The sequence below is a fragment of the Theropithecus gelada genome, chromosome 1, assembly GCF_003255815.1.
Source record: "Theropithecus gelada isolate Dixy chromosome 1, Tgel_1.0, whole genome shotgun sequence".
NCBI classification, from domain to species: Eukaryota; Metazoa; Chordata; class Mammalia; order Primates; family Cercopithecidae; genus Theropithecus; species Theropithecus gelada.
This window is the reverse complement of record NC_037668.1, coordinates 1,750,832-1,758,746: the sequence shown is the minus strand read 5'-3', so window position 1 is coordinate 1,758,746 and position 7,915 is coordinate 1,750,832.

The window sequence follows — 7,915 nt, the reverse complement described above, 5'->3', positions numbered from 1 at the left end:
TAAAAGACTCTCATGAGGCACGATCAGGGCTGTGAAACAAGGTTCTAAGTCTCACGGTTAACATACCTTCAGTACCGACAAAAGGGCGATAGAATGTAAGCTGCTGATTTTTAATCCTGTCCAGCTAGGTATCGTTTTGATTTTTTTTTTTTTAATCAACAAAAGACATTTGTATGTTAGCGATTTAAAAATTATTGGCCGGGCGCGGTGGCTCATGCCTGTAATCCCAGCCCTTTGGGAGGCCGAGGCCGGAAGATCACGAGGTCAGGAGTTCCAGACCAGTCTGGCCAACATAGTGAAACCTCGTCTCTACTAAAAATACAAAAAATTAGCCGGGTGTGGTGGTGTGCGCCTGTGATCCCAGCTACTCAGGAGGCTGAGGCAGGAAAATAGCTTGAATCCGGGAGGTGGAGGTTGCAGTGAGCTGAGATCGCGCCACTACATTCCAGACCTGGCAACAGTCTGAGACTCTGTCTCAAAAAAAAAAAAAAAAAAAAAAGTTATTAATCTTATCAAGTATAAACTTAATCTCCTTTAAAATGGTCATTACCATTTAAATGAGAGTGATAAAAGGCCTTTGAGGAATGGGGTGCAAAGAACATATTGAAAGGTACTGAAAAGTTGACGTCTGGTCGGGCGCGGTGGCTCAAGCCTGTAATCCCAGCACTTTGGGAGGCGGAGGCGAGTGGATCAAAAGAAGCCAGGAGTTCGAGACCAACCTGGCCAACATGGTCAAACCCTGTCTCTACTAAAAATACAAAAATTAGCCGGGGCCGTGGTGGCACGCGCCTGTACTTGTAGCTATTTGGGAGGGTGAGGCATGAGAATTACTTGAACCCGGGAGGCGGAGGTTGCAGTGAGCCGAGATTGCGCCATTGCACTCCAGCCTGGGCAACAGAGCAAAACTGTGTCAAAAAACAAAAGAAAAAAAGAAAAATGAGAAAAGACAGACAGAAGGAGAGAGAGACAGAAGAAAGAAAGAGCAAGAAAGAAAAAGAACGGGAAGGGAAGGGAAGGGAAGGGGAGAGGAGGGGCTGACGTTGTTGCATTTTGATGACTGTAACTCGGTCTCTAACTTTCGAAAAGCATTCATCAGGGGTGAGCAGTCGAGAATATTCTACACTCGGTTTACTAGAGCATAAATATAAGTAGTAAAAGGTTAAGTGATTTGTCCAAGGACAAATTCCTCTGCATTGGCTTGTAAATACGTATCCATCTCATCCAAGTCATTCTTGCGGGTCCCCCCCACTGCTCCACCCCGCATGTCAGAATGAATGCTTTTTGAACAAATATTTGGCTGTTATGCATACAAGTTGTTTCCCCGTTGAGTAAGTGCCTTCCCAAAGCCTTGGGATTTAGAGAGAGAAGAGATGAGGAAGTCAGCTCGGGCTGGATCAGGCCACATGGACTTGAGGGAAACTTCTCCAGTGGATTTCCATGCAAATCTAGACTAAGCAAGGAACAGCTTAGCCCGGTCCCTCCACCTTTTAAATTGTTCTGCCATCTTGGGTTCCTGTTCTATGGAATAGGGATAATAATTTATGTTCCACTCACTTCACGAGGCCGTCATAAAAATTAAATAGTGTGATGTGTGTGAATGCCACACTACACAAACACAAAAACATACATATTACCAATGTCTTCAACAATATGCATACAGAATACAACACAATCAGAAAAGAATCAGAATAACACAACAAAAATCCACTTGCGCATCAACCAGCCTTGTTAATCTTTAACTCTTTTTTTGCCTCAAATCCATTATTATCCTTAAACCTATTCTTTGAAAAAGAAAAAAAATGCATAAAATTGAAGCCCTGTGTATCACCTCATGTCATTCCCTCCCTCCTTCCTCCCCAGAAATATTCATTATCCAATCCTGAATTTGTTTTTTTTCTCAGTCTCATGCATGATTTACTACTTTTTCTATGTATATAACTATATCTAGGAGCAATACCTAGAAACTCATCAGACATAGTATTGTTTTTCAAATTGCTTTAAACTTTATCTAAATGGTATCATGCTTTAGGTAACCTTCTTCAACTCACTTTTTTACTTAATATTGTGTTTATGAGAGTCATCTAGCGTGATGCATGTAGCTTTAGTTCATTCCTTTTAACTATATAGAATTCTACTACATACATAGGCATACTGCAGTCTATTTATTCTCATATTGATGGGCATTTAGGTTGTTTCCAAAGATTTCTCTTACAAACAGCGCTGCACTAAATTTGTACAGACCTCCTTGTGCACATGTACATAGATTTCTACATAGCACTGAATTTCCAACTTTGTGTGTGTGTGCGTGTGTGTGCACGCAAATGCACTAAACCACAAACCCTGGTAAGAAATAAAATTTTACAACCTGACCCATTATATAAACTGGAATAAAGTTTTGCAAAACATCCTCATATTTTCTATTCCACTTCATTAAAAAAAATTCTGGTTACCCGGAGGCAGATCCAGGTTTTGTGGAGCCTAAAGTTAATATGATTTGAGGGCCCCCTTGAGAAAGAGTACAAAATTTTGCCCAGGCACAGTGTCTCATGCCTGTAATCCCAGCACTTTGGGAGGCTGAGACAGGTGGATTGCTTGAGGCCAGGAGTTCAAGACCAGGCTGGCCAACGTCGTGCAACCCCGTCTAAAAAATCAGTCGGTCATGGTGGTGAACACCTGTAATCCCAGCTACTCTGAAGGCAGGAGAATTGCTTGAACCCAGGAGGCAGAGGTTGCAGTGAGCCAAGACAGTGCACTGCACTCCAGCCTGTGAGACAGAGGGAGACTCTGTCTAAAAAAAAAAAAAAAAAAGAAGAAAAGAAAAAGAAAAGAAAAAGAAAAAACACACAATTTTGAATACAAAATTAGTAACCAGGGCTTGGAAAATGTTTTGTAAGGGTGGGAGGCTGAAGCTTTAGCTTCATTAGTTCCAGGATAAATACCTCTCTAGGTAGGCACACTGGAATTAACTTGATGATTCACTAATAGCAGGACTCTACCAGCAGCTTGATAAACATTGCTCTATACCTAAAAGTGAGCCACCTCAGTCATAAGATGTGTACATTTTCAACTTTGAGCTTTGACAAATGTATACACCCATATAATCACCACCACAACCAAGATATAGAACATTTCAACCATTCACAAGAGCCCCTTCCTGCCCTTTTGCAATCAATCTGTAGGCAACCACTTGATCTGCTTTCAGTCATTATAAATCAGTTGTTTTTTCTAGAATTTCAGATAAATAGAATTTACAGTATGTAGTCGTTTGTGTCTGGCTTCTCTTACTCAGCATAACGTTTCTGAGATTCATCCGTACTGTTGCTTGTGGTTTGCTCCTTTTTGTTGCTGAGTAGTACTCCCTCACAGGAAATATGATCCATCACAGTTTGCTTATCCATTCACCTGCAGAAGTACATTTAGGTTGTTTCCTTTTTTTTTTTTTTTTTTCTTTTTTTGGCTGTAATGAGTAGAACTGCTATAAACATTCTTATATAGGTTTTTGTGTGGATGTGTTTTTTATTTCTAGGGTAAACATCCAGAAATGGAATTTCTAGGTTATGTGTAAATGTATGTTTACCTTTATATGAAACTACCAAACTTTTTTCCAGAGTGGCTATAGCATTTTGCATTGCATTGTTTTTCACCAACAATGTACTCCATTGTTTTGCATCTTCTCCATAACTTGGTATTATCAGTTTAGTTTTACTTTGTTTTTGGCCATGCTAAAAGGTATGTCATGATACCTCATTGTGGTTTTAATATGCATTTCCCCAGTGACTGATAATGTTAAACATCTTTACTGTGCTTATTTGTCACACACACACACACACACACACAGAGTTTATTTTATTTTACGTTATTTTTTGGAGACAGAGTCTCGCCCTGTCGCCCAGGCTGGAGTGCAGTACTGCAATCTCGGCTCACGGCAACCTCCACCTCACAGATTCTAGTGATTCTCGTGCCTCAGACACCTGAGTAGCTGGGATTACATGCATGTGCCACCACACCTAGCTAATTCTCACTCATTTTCTTTGGTGAAGTGTCTGTTCAAATCTTTAGCCTATTTTTAATGTGAGTTGTTTCTTACTATTGAATTTTGAGAATTCTTTTTATATTCTGGATGCGAGTCCTTTGTTGGATATGTGATTTGCAAATATTTCCTCCCAGTCTATAGTGTCTATTAATTCTCCTAACACTGTCATTTGGTGAATTCTAATTTACCAATTTTTATGTTGACAGATCATGCTTTTGGCATCCTGTCTAAAAAACTCTTTACCCTTGGGAGGCCGAGGCAGGTGGATCACAAGGTCAAGAGATCAAGACCATCCTGGCCAACATGATGAAACCCCATCTCTACTAAAAGTACAAAAATTAGGGCTGGGCGCGGTGGCTCAAGCCTGTAATCCCAGCACTTTGGGAGGCCGAGATGGGCGGATCACGAGGTCAGGAGATCGAGACCATCCTGGCTAACACGGTGAAACCCCGTCTCTACTAAAAATACAAAAAACTAGCCGGGCGAGGTGGCAGGCGCCTGTAGTCCCAGCTACTCGGGAGGCTGAGGCAGGAGAATGGCGTGAACCCGGGAGGCGGAGCTTGCAGTGAGCTGAGATCCGGCCACTGTACTCCAGCCTGGGCGGCAGAGCAAGACTCCGTCTCAAAAAAAAAAAAAAAAAAAAATTAGTTGGGCAAGGTAGTGAGCACCTGTAGTCCCAGCTACTCAGGAGGCTGAGGCAGGAGAATCACTTGAACCTGGGAGGTGGAGGTTGCAGTGAGCCCTGATCACACTGAGAGGTGAAGCCAGCTGGGCTTCTGGGTCAGTTGGGGACTTGGAGAACTTTTGTGTCCAGCTAAAGGATTGTAAATGCACCAATCAGCACTCTGTGTCTAGCTAAAGGATTGTAAATGCACCAATCAGCACTCTGTAAAAACACACCAATCAGCACTCAGTAAAATGGACCAATCAGCGCTCTGTAAAATGAACCAATCAGCAAGATGTGGGCAGGGCCAAATAAGGGAATAAAAGCTGTTCCCCCCTCCCCCCCACCACAGCCAGCAGTGGTAACCTGATGGAGTAGGCTTCCACGCTGTGGAGGCTTTGTTCTTTTGTATTCACGGTAAATCTTGCTGCTGCTGGGTGTTTGAGTTCACACTACCTTATGAGGTATAACACTCACCGCCAGGGACTGTGAAGTCAGTGAGACCTCGAACCCACGGGGAGGAGCAAACAACTCCGGATGCGCCACCTTTAAGAATTGTGACCCTCACTGCGAAGGTCTGCAACTTCACTCCTGAAGTCAGGGAGACCAGGAACCCACCAGAAGGAAGAAACTAAAGGCACATCTGAACATCAGAAGGAACAGACTCAGGACATACCATCTTCAAGAACTGTAAACACTCACCGGGAGGGTCTTCATTCTTGAAGTCAGGGAGACCAAGAACTCACCGGAAGGAATACATTTCGGACACAGCACCACTACACTCCAGCCTGGTGACAGAGTGAGGCTCCGTATCAACAACAACAACAACAAAAAAGTGATTCCTAAATGTTTATATGTTTATAATTTTATGTTTTGTATTTAGATGAATTTTTTGTTTTTTGGGGTTTTTTTGTATAAGGTATGAGATTTAGGTCAAAGTTTTTCTCAATTTTTGTTTTTTAAGAGATGGGAGGTCTCTCTGTGTTACCCAGGCTGGACTTGAACTCCTGGACTCAATGGACTTTTAACTCCTGGACTCAATTGCTGCTTTTGCCTCAGCTTCCTGAGTAGCTGGGACTACGTCAGGGTGTTGTTTTGTTTTTGTTTTTGACAGAGTCTTGCTCTGTCGCCCAGGCTAGAATGCAGTGGTGCAATTTTGACTCATTGCAAACTCTGTTTCCCGGGCTCAGGCGATTCTTCTGTCTCAGCCTCCCTGAGTAGCTGGGATTACAGGTGCCCGCCACCACACCCAGCTAACTTTTGTATTTTTAGTAGAGACGGGTTTCACCATGTTAGCCAGTCTGGTCTGGAACTCCTGGTTTTAGGTAATCTGACCGCCTTGGCCTCCCAAAGTGTTGGGACTACAGGCGTTAGCCACGGCACCCGGCCTAGGTCGGGGTTTTTAAAAAAAGGTTTTATGACCAGGATTGGTGGCTCATGCCTATAATCCCAGCACTTTGCAAGGCCAAGGTGGGCAGATCACTTGAGGTCAGGAGTTCGAAACCAGCCTGGCCAGCATGGTGAACCCTCTCTACTAAAAATACAAAAATTAGCCGGGCGTGGTGGCACATGCTTGTAGTCCCAGCTACTCGGGAGACTGAGGCAGGAGAATCACTTGAACCTGGGGAGCGGAGGTTGCAGTAAGCCAAGATTGCACCAATGCACTCCAGCCTGGGTGACGGAGAGAGATTCTGTCTCCAAAAAATAATAACAAATAAAAACTATTTTAGATATGAATGTCCAATTGTCCCCCACCATTTTTTGAAGACTGTTCTCTTGCCATTGAATTGCTTTTGCACTTTTGTGGGGGAAAAAAAAAATCAACTGACCATATTAGCGTAAATCTAATTCTGGACTCTGTTCTTTTCCGTTAACCTAGCTGTTTGTACCTTTGCCAATACCACACTGTATTGAATACTGTAATTTTATCATTAATGTTAAAATAGAATAATAAGACTTCTCCATTTTGTTCTTCAAAATTGTTTCAGCTATTCTAGTTCCTTTGCCTTTCAAAATAAATTTTAGGATCAGCTTGTCTACATGAAAAATTTTGCTGGCTGTTCTCACTCATATATGGGAGCTAAAAAAAGAAAAAAAAAAACCAAAAAACTACCAGTTTTCGGAGTACCTTCATGGATCTCATGAAGATAAAGAGTAGTCTGCTAGGCCAGGCAGTGACTCATGCCTGTAGTCCCAGCACTTTGGGAGGCCAAGGCAGGCAGATCACTTGAAGCTAGGAGTTCGAGACAGCTTAGGTAACATGGTGAAACCCTGTCTCTGCTAAAAATACAAAAACTAGCCGGGCATGTTGGTACATGCATGTAATCCCAGCTACTCGGGAGGCTGAGGCACAAGAATTGCTTGAACCCAGAAGGCAGAAGTTGCAGTGAGCTGAGATCACGCCACCCCTTCCAGCCTGGACGACACAAGACTCCATGTCAGAGAGAGAGAGAGAGAGAGTAGACTCAGCCTGGACGACACAAGACTCCATGTCAGAGAGAGAGAGAGAGAGAGTAGACTGGTAGTTACCAGAGGCCAGGAAGCAGAAAGGCAAGAAGGGATGAAGAGAGGTGGAGTAATAGATGCAAAAAATACAGTTAGGTAGAAGAAATAATACCTAGTGTTCTATAAAGCAGTAAGGTGACTTTATAAACAATAATCTGTTACATATTTCAAAATATCTAGAGAATAATTTTAATGTTCCCAGCATGAAGAAAAGATAAATGTTTAAGGCGATGGATATCTCAATTATCCTGATTTGATCATTACACATTATATGACTGTATCAAAGTATCACATGTACCCTGAAAATATGAACATCTATTATGTATCAACTTTAAAAATTTAAAACTTCTGCTGGGATTTTGTTGGAGTTGCATTAAATCTATCGATCAATTTAGGCAAAATTGACATCATTACTACGTTTAGCCTTCCAAAGCATGAACACAATATACCTCTCCATTTATTTAGGTCTTTAATTTCTTTCATCAGTATTTTTCTGTTTGAAGCATATTGATCATATACATGTTTTGATAAATTTATACGTAAGTCTTAAAAAAGTTCACTGACAATGTGCATTATGAAAATACTGTGCATGGATTTCAAACATTTTTAAATTTATTATTATTATTATTATTATTATTATTATTACTTACGAGAGAGAGTCTCACTCTGTCACCCAGGCTGGAGTGCAATGGCGCAATCACAGCTAACTGCAG